This window comes from Colobus angolensis, unplaced genomic scaffold (assembly GCF_000951035.1).
Source record: "Colobus angolensis palliatus isolate OR3802 unplaced genomic scaffold, Cang.pa_1.0 Scaffold5, whole genome shotgun sequence".
Taxonomy (NCBI): domain Eukaryota; kingdom Metazoa; phylum Chordata; class Mammalia; order Primates; family Cercopithecidae; genus Colobus; species Colobus angolensis.
This window is the reverse complement of record NW_012118487.1, coordinates 21,703,729-21,726,685: the sequence shown is the minus strand read 5'-3', so window position 1 is coordinate 21,726,685 and position 22,957 is coordinate 21,703,729. Positions and strand designations below refer to the sequence as shown.

The window sequence follows — 22,957 nt, the reverse complement described above, 5'->3', positions numbered from 1 at the left end:
TGTTCATCTAAAAAAGGTCTAATGTCCAAAATGCATAAGGAGCTTAAATCCATAAACAAAAAATAAATAACTCCATTAAAATGTGGGCAAAGGACATTAACAGACGCTTCTCAAAAGAAGACATACAAGTAGTGAACAAACACAAAAAAATTCTCAGCATCACTAATCATTATCTTCATCAGTTTTTCATAATCAGGGGAAAATAGCTGAATGATTTAATAGACTGGTCAGGAGTTCAAGACCAGTCGGACCAAGATGGCAAAACCCCGTCTCTATTAAAAATACAAAACTTACCTGTGTGTGGTGGCAGGCGCCTGTAATCCCAGCTACTTGGGAGGCTGAGGCAGAGAATTACTTGAACCTGGGAGGTAGAGGTTGCAGTGAGCTGAGATCATGCCACTGCCCTCCAGCCTGGGCAACAGAGAGAGACTACATCTCAAAGAAAAAAAAGAAAAAAGAAAATAAGAAGAAGGATTAGAGGACAGGGAGCACTAGCAAACCACCTGAATAAAAACAAAAGGGTAGAACAAAGCCATGATCACTGGATAATTGGAAAGCTGACAAGACTGGAGCAAAGGATCAAACCAGACTTTGAGGGGTGGGGACCTCTCAACTTTATGGCTTATGGAAATCACCCAGCATTCCAGTTAAAATGCAGATTTATGGGTTCTGTCTTCAGGGAATATGTTCCAATGGCAACAGGTTAGGCTCAGGAATCAACATTTTTTTCTAAGTTTCCATTAACTCTAATGTTCACACTCAGAAATCTTACCAGGGAAGATGGAGATATTTGTTGGCGATTTTGCAAAAGAGTGATGTTAAAAGCGTTCCAGAAAGATTAATCTGGTTGAGTGGCATGCCAGAGGCCAGTATGAAAGCTACTAATTAGTTCAGCTCAGAGGTGGTGAGAGCGTGACGGGACATGCTGACAGGAACATTAGAAGGGCAGAAAAGTTACTAGGGGTGTGTAGAGGGCAGAGTCAGTGGAATTTGATGATTCACACTGAACATTGGCTAGAGAAGAGGAGTAGAGCAATGCAAAGCTGATGTGCTAAGATATAACTAGAAAGAAAAACAATTTTAAGGCAATAGATGGACTTTATATTGAGTTTATCCTTTATCTGGTCATGATTAGCCTATTTTAAGTTTTATTTGGGTGTTTACATAGCATAATGATAAAATGACTAGAATTTTATTATTAATGATATTATTATTATTTAATATTAATGATAAAATGCCTAGAATTCTAAGTTAGAATTCCACTTTCTAACTTAGACAAGTTTCTTCACTGCACTGCACTTCAGTTATCTTTACAAGGGGAGAACCATCATTACAGAGTTGTTACGGAAAATAAGTGCACATACAGTGCTGTTTTTCATCCCTTCTCTAAGATGTAAACATCAGAGAAAAGTTTCTATGAGCGTTTTACCTGTCTTTGGTCTCCAAATTTTGTTCCCTGAGCAAGAGTTTTATGTTTATATGTCTTTTTCTTTTGCAACGTAACATTTCTAAACAAGAAGTAAATATCTAAATTTCGGAGGTTGTTTTGACTGTTTTTGAAGCAATATTACAGTAGTAGCCATCATATGATATACCTAAAGGACTGCCATTCTTGTAATAGTAAACAAACTGCTTGTCCTCAAAGGATCTCAGAATACACTTTTTCTGTTCCTATTGCCAATTCTGAATTCTTATCTCTGATTCCTAATTCATCAATTCTCTGCATAGGAATACAGACTAAGCAAGTGATTGGTGAAAACACTTTTTCCCCCCACTATTCTATAGAGTAAGGTTATCTGTTTAAGGTTCAAACCTTACTCTTTTTGGGCTAAGGACTATTTTTACCAAAATAGTTAGGTACATGAATATTTAACTGAATGTGAAAGTATTGACTTTATCCCAGAGAACAATCTAAGTCAATTTTACCACATTCAATGGCCTAAAAGGGGAAGATGATGAGTTTTGCCATGTCAATTTCTTTTAAAGAAAACTATTTCAATCATAATGTTTTCTACCAAAATGTTATTTTTTTTCTATCTGTGAGATAGGATTGTTGTAGTAGTTCATCTTTTAAATTAAAAGTCAGAGTTTCTCCCACCCTGTGATTGTAGCAATAGTTATGATGACCTACATAGAGAACTGTGTTACCTTGAATCAAATAAATATTGATTGTGGTTTAGAAAGCTACTTTTATTGCTGCCTGAGTGGTGAAAAGAAAGAATATAAATGTATATGTATTAAGCCTTGTAGAACCTCGAAGTGTTTTGAGCTGGGAAAAATTAAATTTCACATTCAGATGCTTTGCGTTTAGCAAAACTCAAAACATATTTTGAAAACTGCTTTCTCCCTGAAGTTTATACCTCTGAGTATTTTAAGTAATATTATTTTTGTTTCTGAGTTATATTCAACATGTTATGAGAGATTTTTGATAACCATGGGATGTTTTTCTTTGAACCTGGAAATTTTATCTTGCCAATATTAAATTGTATTCTATTCCAGAAAGCCTGAGATCAGTTTACAATTTTTAATTGGTTCCTTGATGGTTGACCAGATATCTTCGGTCATTCATTTTATGTATTTAATTTTATTGAAATGCTTAAGTAGTCTATCTTATCATTATAAATGTAGTTTTACCTTTATGTATTTCAGTAGACATTCATTTAGAAAGAGTTTGCAACTCTAAGCCGTTAAGCATCAGGATTGCTGTATCTTTTATTTGATGGGGGTGGAGTGCATAACATTATAAGTATTTATACATACACACATTTTTGAAAAATGCTGCATATGTGTTGTTTATATTCAAATGGGTTCCAGTGTCAACAGTTCTAGCTTTAAATCAAGTTCTGAGAAAAAATATATGAAAAAATCTTCTCTTTCTTCAAATCAATAAAAGTTATGATAGCAGAGAATGTCATAAATTGGTTGTGGGGTTTTTTGGTTATTATTTTAGAGGTAACCTAACACACATTATTATTCAGGGCCTGCTTTTCTCTCCCTTGAGGAATCTATAACATTCTTGATGTCATGAAAATAGAGCACAAGGTTGGAATTATTAATCACTGTACTTGAATGGACTTTTTTTTATTAAAGTGTTAACTGATTAATTTTTATTAACTTATTAAAGTTCAACTGGTCCTTTGAAGAATCTTGTATGTATTCTCACTTGGACATGTTCTTTTTTTTAATTATTATACTTTAAGTTCTAGGGTACATGTGCACAACGTGCAGGTTTGTTACATATGTATACTTGTGCCATGTTGGTGTGCTGCACCCATCAATTTGTCAGCACCCATTAACTCGCACTTGTACATATTCTTATCATGTCAAGTATATTAGAAGTTGTTACTCCCAGGTAGGGTCTTAATCTGTGTAATGTTGTATGTATAATTTTACAGAAATTTGTAGTTCCTACACGGATTTTCATCCTACGTAACTCTAAGGAAATTCATTAGCCTGAAATACACATGCTACAAAGGATGCTAAATAAGTCTCATTACTTTATAAGATGTAAACATTGAGCTTTTTGAGTGTTCTAAGGCTGTAGAAGACCTCTTTATTGAATTAAATTTGTTAAGAGTGTTTTAGTCTTTGCTTTTGTCTATTGTTTGTAACTCATCAGACGATATTTATGTTTATTATTTACTTTTGTGATTAGAGATGCTCTATTCTATTTAAACATGTTTTAAAATATTGTAAACATTGCTGTTTTCTTGTGGAATCTTTTTTTCTTTGATTTCTAACAAAAGCAGGAAGGAATATAAACATAAACATTCACAGTGGTTTTGGAAATGAACCAGTGGGAATCTACCACAACGGTGTTTAACTGAAATATGACTACATATAATATTCCAAAGCAGGTGAATTATTTGAGACATTTAAACTCTATTTGAGAATATTAATTCCCATACTCAATATTTATTTTCTCCTGGAAAGTGGAAGTGGAGGAGGAGGAGGTTGGGTTAAAACCTTTTTCTTCACAGGAGGTGTAAGAATGCTACCAATTAAAATAGACATTATGCTTTTGACCATGTAATGACTGGACTCTAAGAGTCTTTCCCTTTACTTTTTTAACCTATTCAGATTTCCTAACAATGTTAGGAAGCATCCTGTAAAATAAATCAATCAATCACATTATTTAAGTGATTATAATTATTCTTCACTGGTAATCTATCATGTACAACAGGAACTTGAATTCATGGGGGTTTCCCTCCCAAGATTATTCAGTGTGTGTTGTCAGTATTAGATTTCCCTTGGCCAGTCCAGGCAGCTTAGCTAGTGATATCACCCCCTTTCATGTCCCTAAAGACTCTAGGCCCCTGCTTGTCATGCCCCTTCGGGCCATAGGTGCTGCATCTACAATCAAAAATGGTCAAGAGTATCATGAGGGTGCCCAAGGCCTTCATTTGATGTCAGACATGTTACTCCATTCTCATTGTTGTGTGACAGTACCCCAAGTCCTCTGATGATCAGGTTAAAGGATTCTGCCAAGATGGCGACTCCTTATCTTGCCTGCTGCTCATTTTGCGCAAAGATCCCAAAGTGCCCAGAATTAGCTTAAAATTCAGTGGCCTTCTTGCCATGGCTTCTGGTAGAAAAGTGCTTTTCTGTGAATCAGGATCTCTGAATGCTGAGAGTCCGGAAACGTGGGGGATGAGAAGCCCAAATATCTCGGTGGGTCACTGCGAGTGCTGGCTTTTCCCTTTGGCTTTTTACTGTGATGCAAGTCTACATTCAGCCTTTTAAAATTTTTTAAAAATTTTAGATGTTTTCTTCTTATCCACTTTAAGGGTGTTGCCTCTTCCTCTCAAGCTCTGCCAGAGGCGAAATAGTTGGTATGTCCTGTCTCTTTTTGGAGGGGCTTGCCACGAGATGGAATTCAGCTTATCTTTGTAATGTTAGCTCTCTGGGTTCCAGAAAAATTACAGTTTTGTTGGTGATCTGTTTTTTGTTTTTCATTTACATGGTTAGAGTGAGAACAGCATTCTCTTCCAGCTTTGTGTAGCCTACATATAAGTAGAACCATCAGGATAATTGTTTTTAAGTTGATATCTTGCCTGGGGTGGGGAATGTGGATTGCAGTCCAAGAGGCTTTCCCTCTAGGACAGATTGCCTGAGCTAAGGAAGCAATCTGGAAGTTGTGCCAGCTACCTGTGTGAATCATACTTATATATTTTATGACCTGGAAAATAACCATCAGGTAGATCACAGACTTAGTGGACAGACTATGAGTCAATCCAGGGACAAGACTCAATTTATTAGTTCCAGGAGAACCCATGAAAACTCTTTGATTTTCCATGTATCAGTGTCAATGACCCTGTTTCCAACAGTCTTTAAAATGCCTGTATGTGGTTATCCAGAGATATGACTGTTGGCACCTTTGTGGAAGGACTTTAGAATCATTATCATGTATTCTTTTCATGGTGCTGCAGGATTGTTCCTCCTGGAAATCTGGTTTTTTTTACTTCAGCATATGGGTTCCAGGTTTGAAAACTGGCTCATATCCTGAATCTCAGTAAGATATTTTTGGATGGTAGGTGGTGGGGTGGGGAGTAAATACACTCTGTCTTCTGATCATCCAGCATCCATTCTTGTAATTGTACACCCTGAATAATACCGTTGATTGACTGTCCATCTATTTTGCTTCTTGGACACCATGTTCTGTTAACTATCTCGTAACTCTCTAAGGGTCAGTGTTCCTACATGTGACTACAACTTTGACGGGCATTATAATTGCCTCTACCTGGCTTATAATAATTGGATATTACCCTATCTATCTTTTCAGGATTCCATCATGTCCATTGTCGTCAGTGAGCCCATTCCATAACACCACCTTCTACCATCAGTCTTGGCCTTCAGAGGAGCATCAAGTCTGAACTTCTTAGTGATGTTGTTTTCCCTTTCACCAGCGTGTTTCTTATAGCCATGGTAAATGGTCTATCTTTAGGGCCTTAGTATGAAGTATAGTCATCTAATGGGCATTCTGGCTGAGAATAGTATATTTGTTCAAGCATGCTTACTTCTCTGAGCCTTTTAATCTCCCTGGCATTTCTCTATTACTTAATGCCGGTCCGTGCTTTATTATTTCTTCCAGGAGCCATCTGTTTTAGTCAGGGTTCTCTAGAGGGACAGAACTAATAAGATATATGTATATATGAAAGGCAGTTTATTAGAGAGAATTGGCTCACACTATCAAAAGCTGAAGTTCCATGATAGGCCATCTGCAAGCTGGGGATGAAAGAAGCCAGTAGTGGCTCAGTCCAAGTCTAAAAGCCTCAAAGAAGGGAAGCTGATGGTGCAGCCTTCAGCATCTTAAAGCATGTTTGCATTGTCTTTCAGTCTCCTTTTAAGGGCATCAAATCCTGTATCCCAGGATGGTGCTATCAAATAAATAAATTCTTATGCAATTTCATGTTCTACCTTTGGAATTGAGTCCTTGAGTATTCTCTGGGCTACGAGTAGGCAAGATTTTGTAGATCCTTTTGGCCACAGTCCCTTGCTTCCTGTTCCAGGTGCAATTCATTCTGCTTAGGTTATGTTGTGATTTAATCCTATTATTGGTTTAGTGGCTGGAAAGGGTAAGTAAGGGCAAATCTTGAGGGGTGCACGTTGCCTTTCAGAAGAGAAAATATTGCACTATCTTTAACAAGGGAGTAAGCATTAGTTCTTCAATTTTTTTCTTTTTTGAGATGGAGTCTTGCTGTGTTGCCCAGGCTGGAGTGCAGTGGTATGATATTGGATCACTGCAACCTCCACCTCCTGGATACAAGTAATTCTCCTCTCTCAGCCTCCCAAGCAACTGGAAATACAGGTGCAAGCTGCCATGCCCAGCTAATTTTTGTATTTTAAATAGAGATGGGGTTTCACCATAATGGTCAGGCTGGTTTCAAACTCCTGATCTCAGATGATCTACCTGCCTTGGCCTCCCAAACTGCTGGGATTACAGGCATGAGCCGCTGTGCCCAACCAGCGTCAGTTCTTAATAGGACCAGAGAAGTGTGGAGTTTCAAGATTATATTTTTTCATCCCATGTGTCTGGGTTTCCAAGTAGAACTGTACCCTGGCATAGCTGACCTGCTGAGATTGAGAGGCCAACCCTATCTGGACACTCTGTAACTCTTAGGATTAAGTCCTGGACCTCATGTTTAGTTTTCTCTGCTATCAAGCTGTAGGAGATGACAGTGTTTATATATAATACCGAGAAGGTTATCTGGCTTTCACTCATAGCTTTTAATGTTTCATTAATTGTGGCCATTCTTTTGTTCACATTTAACAAGCATCAATGGAGCTTAGCATTAGCTACCCAATTTACTATCCTTAGAGTTACTGTTTTCCCTGTATTGCACAAACACCAGATATATAACACCAGCATTTATTTTTACAATTTACCATCAGTACAAGAGAAAGATTTAATAATTATACTCACATCATATACCAGAGACTGTTTTTTGCTCAAGTTCCAACCCAGATTGGGATTCTCATTGCCAGCTCCAAATCTTCATTGCCAAAATACCACTGCAGTGCCTGCTTATGTGGACCAGTATTGGCACCAACTGTCACAGGTTGCGTTGCTTAGGAGGCAGACCCTGTGATAGAGATTATTATGTTGGGGGTTCTCAGGGACAGTTCTTAGGATCACCACTTGTGAAAAGGAACGGAAGGATGCAGGTGTGGGAAGAGGAATTTATTGGGATACAATGTAGTTTCAGTGCAGGTCTTAGACAAATCTGAAGCCCTGATGCTAGTATGACCCATCAGAGATGTCTCATGTTGGTTGGAAGGAGCTATGCCCTTATACAGCCTTCTGGACCAGTCATTAGATGCTGGCTACCCACAGGAAGCGGGTTTGGCTATGGATGAGACAGCTTTTCAGCCAAGAGAGCTGAGAGCTGAAGTCTTTCAGTCAACAGCCTTCCCAGAATCTGGTAATAAATTATTCAATCTTGAGGTTGGAACTGGGCAGACCATCAAAGCATCCTCTAAAAAACACCATGGAAAAAACTAGTAGTAGTACCCCTCCCCACCCTACCCCTGCCCAAACCCTTTTCATATTTATAGGGGCAGTAGAGGCAGGGAACATCTAAGATACTGTATAAGAAAAGAAATCTGCCCTTAAATGTAATACTATGCCTAGATACATTTACAAGCAATTTCTGCCAGCTGTTTAAGGAAAAAATAATTCTAACTTATACAAATTGTGTGAATGACTAAAAAAGGAATAATGTCTTCCAGCTCATTTTATAAGGTGAGTATAACTTTGATACTATAACTGGACAATGAAAATAAAAGAAAAAATATTATGGGTTAGATCTCTTATAAAGTTAAATGCTAAAATCCAAAATGGGAACTAAGGGGTTTCTTTAACTTGATAAAGTACCTGCCAGAATCTTTTAGCTAAAACCATAGTCAGTGGGAAACTATTAGAAGCCTCTTCAAAAGTTATAAGACGACTGGGCTTGATGGCTCATGCCTGTAATTCCAGCACTTTGGGAGGCCGAGGCAGGTGGATCACCTGAGGTCAGTGGTTCAAGACCAGCCTGTCCAATATGCTGAAACCATGTCTCTACTGAAAATACAAAACTTAGCTGGGCGTGGTGGTGTGCGCCTGTAACCCCAGCTACTCAGGAGGCTGAGACAGGAGAATTGCTGGAACCGGGAGGCAGAGGTTGCAGTAAGTCGAGATCATACTATTGCACTCCAGCCTGGGCAACAGAGTGAGACTCCATCTCAAAAAAAAAAAAAAAGGTTAGAAGGCAAGTATTCCTGCCATCACTACCTATATTCACTATTATGGTTTGGATTCTAGCATTTAGTTAAAACACACATACACAGAGCAACTGAAAAGAATGAATACAATACTACTTTCAGATGGTAAAAGTGACTTCACAGGAAATGCAAGAGATCCACTGGAGCCAATGGAAATATTCAGGATGTCTGATGAATACAGGATCAAAATATAACAATTCTTTTATTGTATCTAAGGAACACTTAGGAAATATAATTTAACATGTTAATATTTGTTAAAGAAATACAGTCTGCAAGTTTACCTAGAAATGAATTTAACAAGGCATACATTAGGAAGAAAAAGTGATACCTTTATGGGATGATGTAAATAAAACCAAAATAAGTTGAACTATAATCTTTAAAATGACAATTATTCTTATATTAATTTACATAGATAATTCTAATCAAGGTGTCATTGGTGTTTTCTCGTAGCTTGACTGTCTGCTTCTAAAATTTATATAGAAAATCATATTGCTAAGAAAAACTGAGAAAAATTTGATAACATAGGTATGGGACTAATTCTATTAGATATAAAGAGTCATATAAAGTGATTGTTACCAGTATAGTAGGGTATTAAAGCTATACACCAATGAAACAGAATAAAAGGCTTAGATATATGACAGAGACAGTATTGAAAATATTTGGAAAAGGGATGGAGGTTCTTTACATGGAACTGGGAGAGTTAGTTATCCATGTAGATCACGCATGTCCACCCTGTGGCCTGTGGGCTGGTGCAGCCCAGGACGGCTTTGAATGCAACTCAACACAAAATCGTATATTTTTTAAAAACATTATGGGTTTTCTTTTTTGCGTTTTTCTTTTTAGCTCATCACCTATAGTTAGTGTATTTTATGTATGGCCCAAAGCAATTCTTCTAGTGTGGCCCTAGGAAGCCAAAAGATTGGATACCCCTGAATGAAAAGATATTTAATCTTTAACTATAACAAAAGAAAAAATAGATTAATGTGGACTAAAGACATAAACGTTAAAATTTAGATTGTAGGAGTTTTAGGAAATATAGGTGATATGGCTGGCTCTGCGTCCCCCACCTAAATCTCATCTTGAATTGTAATCTCCAGAATCCCCGTGTGTTGAGGGCAGGACCTGGTGGGAGGTGATTGGATCATGGGGGGCAGTTTCCCTCATGCTGAAAATTTACTGAGTTCTTATGAGAGTGAGTTGGTTCTCATGAGATCTGATGATTTGATAAATGTTTGACTGTTCCTCCTACACACACTCTCTCTCACCTGCCTCCATGTAAGATGTGCTTGCTTTCCCTCCCACCATGATTGGAGGTTTCCTGAGGCCTCTCCAACCACTTGGATCTGTGAGTCAATTAAACCTCTTTCCTTTGTCAATTACCCAGTCATGAACATTTCTTTATAGCAGTGTGAAAACTGACTAATAGAATACTAAACTACGTTTATGGTCTCAGGAAAAGATGTGTTGCTTAAATGGGACTTAGAAGCCCAAAATATAAAGGAGAAATGGTTATAAAATGTATTGCATTAAATTAAATACATTTATTTAAGTTGAATGCACTAAATAAACTACATCCTGTGTAACCCAACACCCATACTGGGAAAAATTTCTTCAGTGAGAGAAAATTAATATCTAGCAAAGCTTATAATCGATAAGCATAAGACAAATCTTACAAAGAAAATACATCCCAAAGGATAGGAATCGGTCATTCACCAAAAAGGAAGGATCCCCAAAGCATAAATACAAATGTCAGTCTCACTAGTTATGAGGCAATGTGTTGTTTAAAATATAATTCTCTCTATATATGTTTGCAGAATAGATGAGTTGATTTCCTTGCATCCTCTAATTGTGGTTTTAGTGTTACTATGAACTAATGGGTTTAAACATATTTGAAAATGTGTTTCAATCCAATCACTTATTCTCTTTATTGATACTCGTTATCCCAATTTTGGACAGCAGGAGTTTACACAGTTGCTCCTAAATCTTTTAACATAACACTTTCATCTCTGGAAGCCTTATTGCTTTCTGGCATTACAATAGCCAAGGCTTATTTTACTCAGATTCTGCCTCAACGCTGAAATCATTTTTTTCCAAAAAGCTCTTTTTTAGTTGGGGAGTTTTCTGGGTGCCAGTGGTTTTTATTACCACTGTGTTGGTTGTTCATTGTTTCCAGACTTTTTTTATTAGTGAGAAAGAGGAAATATATATATACATATAATTTTTAGTTATGAAATTAATTATAATTTTATATAGATAATTCCAGTTCACTTTTGGGGTCCAAAGCTTTTAATTAACCTCCCTGATTTCAGAATCAACCTTCTTCAAACATAGTAAAAATATGGGATCTTAAAGATAACAGTTTTTGCTTTTTACACTTTATCTTACAACACATATGCAATCTCAAAATAATATCACTATCACTGCCTACCACCAATGATATGATTATTGAAAAGTTTACTTTTTAAACTTCTTTTGCTTTTAGGATACATTTCAATGAGGATATATATTTAAGTTGCTGTTTTTCTGTTTTTGTTTGTTTGTTTCCAAAGAACTTTGAATGCTTTCTGTCTTTGTGGCTATGTCACCAAACATGTGTATGTGTTCATTTGTTTCTTTGCATTAGGTCGTAAATTGGATTCTGCAAAACTCTCTCCCAATTTTAGCCATTCTCAGGTTGGTCCACTATGCTTTCCAATGAGTATTTTGTCAGCGATTTTGACCTTTTCCTGTCCCCAGGCCCATCAGAAACCTACTTGCCATCCTTTTTTTCTTTACTCATGTGCCGATACTGTGTGATTCTTGTAGCTGTTTTCACAGAGGAATAGTTGTAAAATAGTTTGTTCCCATCCACTTGTATTTGAAAGTTTGAGGTGATACTTTGTAACCTAGATCTATGCTATATATTGTCGAAGGGTCTTTGGTTTTTTTTAATTCTTGCTGTTCTGTGTTTCTATAGCAGAATCAGAGAATATTCCATTATTATGTGGCCATTGCTGCTGCCATTATTACTCTGTATTCAAATTCTAGGCAATTTCTAAAAAAGGTGTATACACACATATCCTATGACCCACTGATTAACTATTACATATTTTTCCTAGACAAGTCTTCTGCAATACATGGTGTTTACTGGAGCATTGTTTGTATTAGGGAAAAGTTTGATGCTATGTAAATTTATATTAATAGAAAAAGATACAAATAAATGTTATTTTCGTATAAAAGACTAACTTAGAAGTTAAGGAAAACTATAGTCAAATATATATAACAAACATTATATTTTCAATATTGTGCAAAATCATACAGATGAAAAAGAAAACATAGAGTTTAATATTTAAATAAAACTTAAAATTGTTAAACAAAAAGAAGTACTATACTTTTCCACAGATACATATGAGTTTGGAAGAAGAGAAACATGTACAGGAGTGACAAATACTGTATTTGTGATACTGGTTACTCTGAGAGAACATGGGGCCATTGTAATTAGAAGGGAAACATAGATAGTGTAAGAACTATTCTAATAATAAAGATACAAAATGAAAAATTTGCCAGGCATGTTGGTGTGCACCTGTACTCCTAGTTACTCAGGAGGCTGAGGCAGGAGAATTCCTTGAGCCCAGGAATTTCAGGCTTTCAGTGAACTGTGATTGCACTGTTGCACTTAAGCCTGGGTGACGAAGCGAAACCCTGTTTCTACATAAATGAACAAATAAATATATAAACAAAGATTTGAGGCAAATTTTGCAAGCTGTTCCGATTTTTGCAAAACTGCGTGGTGAATATGCTTTTCTATACAGTTGAAATACATCATGATTTCTAAATAGAGGGGGAGAACCAGTCTGGTTGACTGACTGTATTAACATGGATGATGAATGTGACAATCAGAAAGGTTTGGTTAGATGTGAAAACCAGGATAAAAAGACAGTTTCAGAGGCAAATGTTGAAAGTGCCTATCCAAACTGTATCCATGTTATCATTAAACATTGGTACCATGTAAGTAATCTTCCTTGTTCTGGCTCCATGTTTAACAAGCACCCTTGCGAGCATGGTTTTTCTTCACATGTTTTTATCGATATTGAGAATATGTTGAGCAGACACTCTGAGTGTCCAACCTGCTTTACAGTTCTTATCATGAGCCGGCACTTTATTTTCACAGTAGCAATGTCATAGGCGCTGTCTCAGGGATGTCTGTCTTTCCAAGTGTAATGGATTCTGGAACATGGACAAGACAGAGTTTCTGACTCTGCAAGGCTCAACCCAGACCTTAAATTCAAGCAAATTCATCAAAAGTTTGCATCTCCCTGGAAACATCCTTCTATTCTCTACAGCATATTCTTCTTGAATTTAAGTTAGTGGTCTCTTGTAAAGTAGAAAATTAATGGCTGTTGCAGACACAGCCTAAGAAAATAAAGTAATTCAAATGCGCAGCCAATTGTAGTGATAGGCTGTCATTCAGAAATAACTCAGGATTGTGTGTAGTTAGCACCAAATGGACAGAACTGGTAAGACTAGACACCTTGTGAGCAGTTGCTACGGGGAGATGATTAATTTTGGCAGAGAAGTCTATTTTTAATATTCAAAGTAGCCTTCAAATACCTGAGCCTACTGGAATTTTTTAAATGGTAAATAGAAGGCAAAATAGTCAATTTAAAATGGAGTTTAAGTCGTTAAGAGAGCCTACTTGATGTTCTGACTTACTCATCTCTAAGGGCCATTGCTTTATTTCTGAATTCCTGTTGCCTAGCACAATATCAGAGACAAAATATAAGTTCAATACATTCTAAAGATAATTAAATTGTCTCAATGTTTGAGTAAGATAAAATGTTTTAAACAGTTTTTTTTTTTTTTTTTAAATTCTATTCTTTTTGGAGGGCTTCATTTTAGACATTGGTTTGTTTTGTAAGCCTCCATGGCTTCATTAAAGTGACTTAATATAAATGAGCTCTTTACAAAATTTTAGGCCCAATTGGTAAACTATTGCATTTCTAAAATTTTGCACATGAAAGAGTAACCAATATAATTATCTGAAACTCAGTAAATAACAGCAGCAGATGATAACTGCCTTCGTCCTCTACAGAGTTTTTTCCCCCCATGATTCTTCTCGTTTTACTGAAAAGGGGATTTTCTTTCAGTTAACCAGATAGTTCAATAGATTTTGACATTCACTCCCCAAGAGACAGTGATTACTGAAATGTTTTGGATGTTATATTGTTACAAGCAAAATAAAATGCATGGAAACCTGTGGATTTTTTGTTTGTTTTCCAAAGATTACAAAAGGATTCCTTCAACAATTTTTTGCTGTGAATAATTTAAGTGGAAAATTACAGTTCTATCTTGAGTCCAAGACTTACAGAGTTGATAAGCTTTGAGTAAAAGTATGCATTTTAAATTAGTTAATCAGTAATGCTGCAGGGAGATTGGAGGTTTGGATGGGCCAAATTTCCAATTTATATCTACTAGCTGAAACTTATCATGTCAGTTCTAAATATGTAAAATTTAAAAGGACATACTAAAGACTGTGATTTGCAGTTATTTACGAAGATTTTATTTACTTAGTATTCATATGTATCCGGATTCCAACATCTTTTCCTTTATTATCTCAACCAAGCTTTGAAACAACACTGGCAGATTACTCAACATTGAAATTACACCTAGAACATGGGCATAGCCCTAGGTGGTTTTATTGCTATCAGTATGCAAATTATGATGAACTCCATTTTCCTTTAGCAAATGTTTTCTTTGCACATCACTTTCATTTTTCAATAAAGTGTATCATCTCTGTCTGCCATTGCAGGCACCATTCCTGTTTCTGCAAACCCAAAAAGAAAAGAATCATCTATATCTTCATTCCCTATATGAGACTTTGCTGTGTTTAAGATGGATCATCAGCATGATTTCAAAGGGAAACTCTTAGATAGATGATGTTTCTGACTCGGAATAATTTTACTTTAAGAAATGACCTCTCATCAGAGTTAACAGACTGCTTTATTAAGCAAAGTCTAGAGACCAAATAATATGATAGGCAATAAGAGAATGGGAAGTTTTTTCAGATGTAAATTGTATCAGCAAGTTAATAGAATTCATTGATATCAGCATTTTCTGTGCCTCAAATAGAATAATGTCAGTGAGGGTGCCTTATTAATATTAAGCATCATGCATTTAATAGCAATATGTGTTACTGACACTATGAAACTTCTAAAGTAAAGCTGTAAAACATTACAAATAATATGGAGAGGAATACTTCATAGATCTCCAATTTTGTGCTTGTTTTAGAGTAAAATTCTCTTTAAATATTCTACCTATTGTTTAACGTCTCTAAGACTATGCAAAGAAGAAATAGAAATCAATATATTGAAGTGAAGTTTCAGAGGGTCGGTGAGTTTTTAAATTTTGGGGAGATTATTTCGCTGAGGCCATGTTGTTCTATGGCTGTGCAGTGTGAGGTATTAACCAAAGAGAAAGGACTCCGGACTTTGATTTGTGCCGAAAGGGAAATCTTTTACAAAGATAATAATAACCAGAAAGGTTGTATACAGTTTTTCTCAACCTATCATAAAAATAGACTAAATAAAAATGGGGAAAAGCGAGAAAAAAGATTCTTATGTTTGTGTGAAGAAATGACCATCCAGTAGGTAAACCATTAAGCCATATATATAAAAAAGAGCAAATTTGTGTGAACAGTCTTACTTCCAGAAAGAGATCAAGATTTACTCCAAGACCTAGTGTCAATATTTAGAAAATAAGGAAACTTAATTCAAAAAGACGTATCAGGGTTGACTCCCACCCTGGCCACAAATGTAAACAATTACAGGCATAAGGGAAGAAAAAACAAATGTTTGCCCTGTCCTTACAAAATGTATGACGTGGGAAATATAAATAAACCAAATCTTGCTAGTGGTTGATTGTATACTTAATATTTGAGCAGTGTAAGAATGGAAGTTTAAAAAAAAAAAAACTTGTGAAATACAATAATTTATTTTCTTAAAGCTCAGGAGAGAAAATATTAGGCCATACATACAAAAAAGTTCCAATATTTATTTTTACATTTCTGGATCAAAGCACTTTTCTGTCAATGTTTTCTCTTTTGAGACAAAGAGTTCAGAATGAATATTTGTGGTATGGATGATATTTTAAAAATGTCCTGAGAAATCCTATCCGCAGACATCGTGGGCTATAAATGCAGATTGATATGATATTTCAATGGATCTTTTGTTAGGGGAACAATTTTGTTTTCTGACCTAAATAGAAAGATATGTTTGTTTGGAAATTTAGCATTTAATCATATCCACAATGTAAAATTATGTTAAAACAGAAAAGGATTGAAAAAGGCAACATGCTGCTTGTGTCTAAGTTCAGAATGGATTGATCAATTTTGATTCATCTTGAAACTAATAAATATCATGAAAAATGTCTTTATTATCAAATATTTTCATTTTCTGGCAGAACAGTCCTTATACTGACAGAATGTGTGTATGTATACAGATTTGTTTCTCTTGCACTTCAGATTCACATCTGATTGTGTATTGAGTTTATATTCTATTTCCTGTTTTAAAAAGTAATTGAAGAGGACAGTTTTTTTTTTTTTGGCTTTTTCATTGGAATTCATTAAGATGCTTATATTAATTTTTTTATTATTATACTTTAAGTTCTAGGGTACATGTGCACAACATGCAGATATGTTACATATGTATACATATGCCATGTTGGTGTGCTGCACCCATTACATTAGGTATATCTCCGAATACTATCCCTCCCCCTTCCCCCCCGCAACAATAGGCCCCGGTGTGTGATGTTCCCCCTTCCTGTGTCCAAGTGATCTCATTGTTCAATTCTCACCTATGAGTGAGAACACGCGGTATTTGGTTTTCTGTTCTTGTGATAGTTTGCTGAGAATGATGGTTTCCAGCTGCATCCATGTCCCTACAAAGGACACGAACTCAACCTTTTTTATGGCTGCATAGTATTCTGTGGTGTATGTGCCACATTTTCTTAATCCAGTCTGTCACTGATGGACATTTGGGTTAATTCCAAGTGTTTGCTATTGTGAATAGTGCCGCAATAAACATACGTGTGCATGTGTCTTTATAGCAGCATGACTTATAATCCTTTGGGTATATCCCCAGTAATGGGATGGCTGGGTCAAATGGTATTTCTAGTTCTAAATCCTTGAGGAATCGCCAGACTGTTTTCCACAATGGCTGAACTAGTTTACGCCCACCAACAGTGTAAAAGTGTTCCTATTTCTCCACATCCTCTCCAGCACTTGTTGTTTCCTGATTTTTTAATGATTTCTATTCTAACTGGTGTGAGATGGTATCTCACTGTGGTTTTGATTTGCATTTCTCTGATGGCGAGTGATGATGAGCGTTTTTTCATGTGTCTGTTGAAGAAGACAGTGTTTAACTTGAGGAGCAGTTCTATGCCTTTTGAAGGAACTTCTAAATTTGAAGTATGTTTGGACAGTTTCTTTCTTTATTTGTTTCTTCCTAGAGTCAATTATCAAAAGTCTAGTTTTCTTATATTTTACTCCTACCATCCTTCAAAAATTCTGCACTGGGTAAGGACATATTGTTTTCAAATGGTCAGGTAAAAATCAAGTTACCTAGATGCACCTTCCAATCCAGTGTGCAAGGAAAGGATGAGTAAACAATTTTAATTAACTTACTAGTACTTTACTGCAAGCACACTGTTTAATTGTAGATTAGATGATTTGGTTGATTTTATGTGGTAGTGTATGATAAAAGTGGAAAAGTAGATTTTGAAAAAAATATGATAATGTTTTAAATACAACATTGCATGGGATGCCTTTGTATGAACAAACACTAAAATAATTGGACTACAAATACTTTCTTATCTATTAGAAATTTAGGAAAGACACATACTACCTTAAAACATGTCTTTTTTCTGAAGAATATTTCTGATTCTATATAAAATATTTTCGTATTTATTTTTCTATTGTATCAAGAGCCTTTAAAATTGTTGATAATTGTTTATCAAATTTGGAATTTATAATAACTTTGTGTGTCATGTTGGGGGAAATTTTTTCTATGCACATGAAATGCCACCAGAAAATTATTTTCTCTTTTAACTGGTATAAGATTAGCTAAAATGTATGTCTTAGAACTTTTGCCAGGTCTTACTTTTCCTTGGGAATTTGCTCAGTGGCTGTCGATCATGTAAAAATAGTTGACTTTTGAGACTTCACTGTTGCCTTTGTCTGAGAAAATTTTCATTATGCCTTCATTGTGAGCAAGAACAGTCAGAGCAGCCTTCTCAGACCTTCACATGACATCATCTTTCCTCCCGAAATCCAGTATCAATAAAAGCAGAAAGCTTAAACTGTATATGGAAAAAGTGTAATGAACAAATGCTCTTGGCTGTTGTTGAATCTTTGAGCTATCTGTTCCAATCCCATAAATCTCAAGATAATGAATCTTCTAGCTCAATCGTGTATTTCCTGGGCATGTAAGTGTGGTGTCTGGAGTAAAGGGGACACAATTCCCGTACTTACATTTAATAATACATGCTGCTAAAATAAGAAAAGAAAGGTAACTGTCTTTTAATTGCTTTAAAAATGTTTATAACACTAATCCATTAGAGGTTGAGGAGCTTGGAAATATTTATTCTTGGAATAGTTAAATATCTAATATATTGGTTCTTTTTTTTATTATACTTTAAGTTCTAGGGTACATGTGCATAGCATGCAGGTTTGTTACATATGTATACTTGTGCCATGTTGGTGTGCTGCACCCATCAACTCGTCAGCACCCATCAATTCATCATTTATATCAGGTATAACTCCCAGTGCAATCCCTCCCCCCTCCCCCCTCCCCGTGATAGGCCCCGGTGTGTGATGTTCGCCTTCCCGAGTCCAAGTGATCTCATTGTTCAGTTCCCACCTATGAGTGAGAACATGCGGTGTTTGGTTTTCTGTTCTTGTGATAGTTTGCTAAGAATTTCTTAAGGTAAATTTGTCAAATAGGTAGCACATGCAGCCTCATAAACTCTTATATGGACTCTTGTTATACACAACTTATACTCCAATTCATGGTATGTTCTCATTCACAATTTTGTTCCTCTAAATGTGTATATTGAAGACCTATTTATTTCTGGTCCTGTGGCATTAAGGATTTTAAGGTGAGCAATACATACTTCCTGTTGTCAGTATTTTCAAAATTAGATTGAGGAAGCCGATTGAAAACAATTATGAAATCTTGTGTGTTGCCTTATTATTGGCAGAAGCATAGTCAGGACATGAAAGTAGAGACACTTAATTAGGGCAAATGGGAAGAGCAGGTTTCTGGGAAGATTTTTCTGGGAAGGCCTAAGGAGACTCAATTTTCTTGTCAGTGTGCTCTCGACTGGGAACCAGCGATCAGATATCTTAGTGTTAATTCAAATAAATGTATTCATTGTCTTGAGAGTATTTAGTTTACAAGTATTTTCTCCTGAGTGGATAGAAAAACTTCACCCTTGGCAAAAGTTCTTTACTTTGTGTGACCCCTTTTGACAATCTACTGTGGACTTTTCCCAGAAAAATAGATGGTGTTTGTGTTTATAAATTCGTACATACTTTTGCATATAGTTTTTAGAAATCACAAACTTAAAGCCTCCTTAAAGCTGACGGCCTCAGCTTCAGACTGAAGAGTTAAGAGCTCACTGAGGAACTGGGGACATGGGTGGAAGTGGCATTTTTTAAAGTTAAGGCCTAGGGAATCACAATCTTGAGTTGCTTATTCTCATCATACGTTATTTTATAAAATGCACTTATTCTGCATACTATAATAAAAGCAGTCTTTCTATTTTAGTCTCTGATTTATTTTTTTTTTTAATGTTTATTGTGCGTTGACGGCAAATAACCTTTAGGAGAAAAACAAACCCTGCGGTTTTCCATGTAGCTTAAAAATTGTTCTCTCTGACATTTAATTTTGGCCTATTGGTTAGCTCCAAGCCCCTCTATTTGACCATAAGAATCCAAGCAGAATTCCAAACAGATAGTAAATATTCTAATTGCACTTGAGCATTTTCCTAGTATTGTCCCAATAACCATTTTCCCATTTTTTTGTTCTGATCTCACTAACCTCAAATCATGTATTAAATGGGCCAAATGAACAATAATTCATACTTTTAAGACTGTTTCTCTCCAACTTTGTTTTCAGAGGTAAAATAAATAGAAAATACCACATAAAAAAGAAAACAAAATTCCACAGTGGACTCGAGAATTTCATATGTATTTTTGCACCTAAGTATCAAATATATATTAGATTATAATGTATTCTAATACATACGAGTATAAATTGTCATGGTCCAACTTACTGTACCAATGCATAAGTAAACTATTTTAGTATACAGAAATAGGACATAGATTTAAATAGAAGACGAATTAAGGAAATCTTCAAGTGTGTGCAATATAAAGAAAGAAATGCATTTTAAACTATATGACAGGTTGAATGTTCTAACGTGCCTTTTTTTCTGTTGAGAATATCAAGATTTAAAGATGTATATGGGCTACAGTGCATCAAGTCTGGCCCTAAATGAATTGGCTTAGTCACTCACTATTGCTTTCTTTCAAAGAAATATTTGGTTTTCTCCTGAAGCAATTTATGGTGTATTAATCACTGCCAAACTATTCTGCAGTTATTAGTTTTTAAAAAATGCCTATAAATAAATGAGCTTATGTCCTCCAGAACTGTTTTTTTCTCCTTGTAAGTATCATCTAGCCTGGTACCCTTTCTTCTCCCCAGATGTAATGTTTTTGCTTCTGTGATGTGATTTATCCTTGGACTGTTCATCTGTGTTTGATATAATCCACCAAGACATGAATCCTACTGCATATAAAAAGCCATTACAAGAAAATAAAATCTAAAACACATTTGGATTTTATTTTATGTGTACTGCTTTTATTTGAAATGTAGTATTGACAAAGTACATTTTGCTTAGTTGAGTGCCTCAGTTTTCAGGTCAACCATGACTCAAAGAAGAGTGGGAATTTATTCTTGCAGAAAAAATTAATACTAATAAAGATGATGACAATGATAATCATTTGTAGTGATTGGGAGCTTGTTAAAAATGTAGAATCTGAGGCTCCTCTCCAGACCTACCAAATCAGAGTCTGCATTTTGGCTAGATTCGCTATGATTCTTATGCAAATTCAAGTTAGTGAGGCACTGCTTCAGTGTCTAGTGGTCACCACGCTACCAGCCCTAAGAAAGGAAGAGACAGGCTGAGAGTCCCTGCCAGTGGATGCCCACAGCTATTTGCATTGTAAACGCACCTGATGGAAGTTTCCAATAACCAGTCAACTTGGATTTACCTTACAATCTTAAAAAGTGTAAAATGTATTTTTATGAAAACTAACAAGCGTTATATTATAATTGGTAAAATATTTAACTTGGGTAAGTTTCTTGGGGGGTCTGGCTTTAGGGATGCTGGAGCATTAGTGTTTACTGCTGAATCTGTATGAAGCTGATTAGAATCCTGATTCAATTTCATGCATCAAAACCACCCTCTTAGCTAGTGTTATAAACTATTCTGTACACTCTTTGTGGCTTTGCTGCTATGATAGTAAACGAAAGTTAGCATTTCTTTGCTTCTTTAGACTGCCCTTCCATTGGAAATAGTGCCAGTGAGGGGTTTAAGAGATAAATCTAATTATAATAAAGATTTTTCCATATGTTGAAGTGATAACCTACATTTTACTAATTTCTATTTTCTTCCTTTCTAGATTCACACATAAATCTAACCCCTTCCTTCTTATCTCATGTCAGTTTTGCACTGGATGAATAATTTTATATAATATACCTTTGATCAAAGCCTAAAACATTGCACAGCTTTTAGGACTGAAGTTTAAGCTTCATAAATAAGCTAATTTAAACTTTATAAATAACTTATTCTCTGTAGTGGTAAACTTCATAAATATTAAGATTTAAATCCAATAAAAGACAGTAATTTGAAAAGCATGGATTTTGTTACTTTCTACAATTTTAACGTATTTTCTTTCTTTTCCTTTTGGTTTCACAGAAGAAAATCTGAAGAAAGTTTTGAAAATAAAGAAAAGTGGTAAAACTGTAAAAAAGAAATATCCCTGTATTTCTAGGCATTTTTCAATGTTCTACTTTCTCATGATTAATACATTATTTCTCAAGTTTTTTGTGCTTCCTAAAGTTACCGTGCTTTGACTCTGGCAGTACTAAGGGATTAGTTGGTCTAGCTTGTATTCAAATAAACAGGGAGAATATTTTATTGTTACACCAATGTATAAGACCAACTTTAAAAGAGAAATTCACATACTAGTTATCAATGAACTCTCCCATGGTTTCACAATGGTTTATAGAGCTTTGCTTTTTAAGTAGCATGAAACAGTAGGTATAAAACAGAGTCAGACTGGGGGCAGTTGCTCACTCTTATAATCCCAGCATTTTGGGAGGCTGAGGCAGGAGTATTGCTTGAGACCAGGAGTTCTTTGTCAACCTGGGCAACATGGAAAAACCCTTCCTGTACAAAAAAAAAAACAAGCAAATACAAAAATTAAGAGGCATTACAAAAATTAGCCCAGCGTGGTGGAGTGTGTTTGTAGTTGCAGCTACTTGGGAAGCTGAGGTAGGAGGACTACTAGAGTCTGGGAGGTTAAGGTTGAGGCTACAGTGAGCCGCGATCATGCCACTGCACTCCAGCCTGGGTAACAGAGAGACCCTAACTCAAAAAAAAAAAAAAAAAAAGAATCAAAGTGTTTTCAGGTTTTAGGGTAATGACTTGGTGGCTCTTGAAAATATGGACCATATTATACTTGTCATTAAGGATAAAAAATCTGGCATCTAGTTGTTGCCTAAATAAATGTTGACTTGAGTATTACTTTTGGTAGTTATGTATCCATTTTACAGAGACTCAGAGGCAATGCCATCTTTAGATAAAGTGTATTATAAGTTGTAAGAAATGTGGTGAATGAATTGGTACAATAGCACTATATATATTCTTTTGTCTTGGTTGCACCTTGCATTATAAAGTTACCTTAGTTTATAAAATATCACATGGTTTAATTGTTACTGCCTTTCCTTTTTCCTCTCAGTGAAGACTTGCTGCTGGTCATAAGAATCCACAGAAGATGCAGACATTCTTATCCGATTTTCACATATTTGCGAATTAGCTCATGATTGCCTACTTTTTCTTTAGAGTTCCCATAAATCAGTAAGCTTCTTATTCC

General features: G+C 35.6%; 1 protein-coding gene across 4 annotated transcripts in view; it reads left to right on the top strand.

Moving 5' to 3' along the window:
• The window catches only part of TLL1 (tolloid-like 1), a 223,262-nt gene that overhangs the window by 87,062 nt on the left and 113,243 nt on the right, over window positions 1-22,957 (top strand). The window lies entirely within an intron of this gene.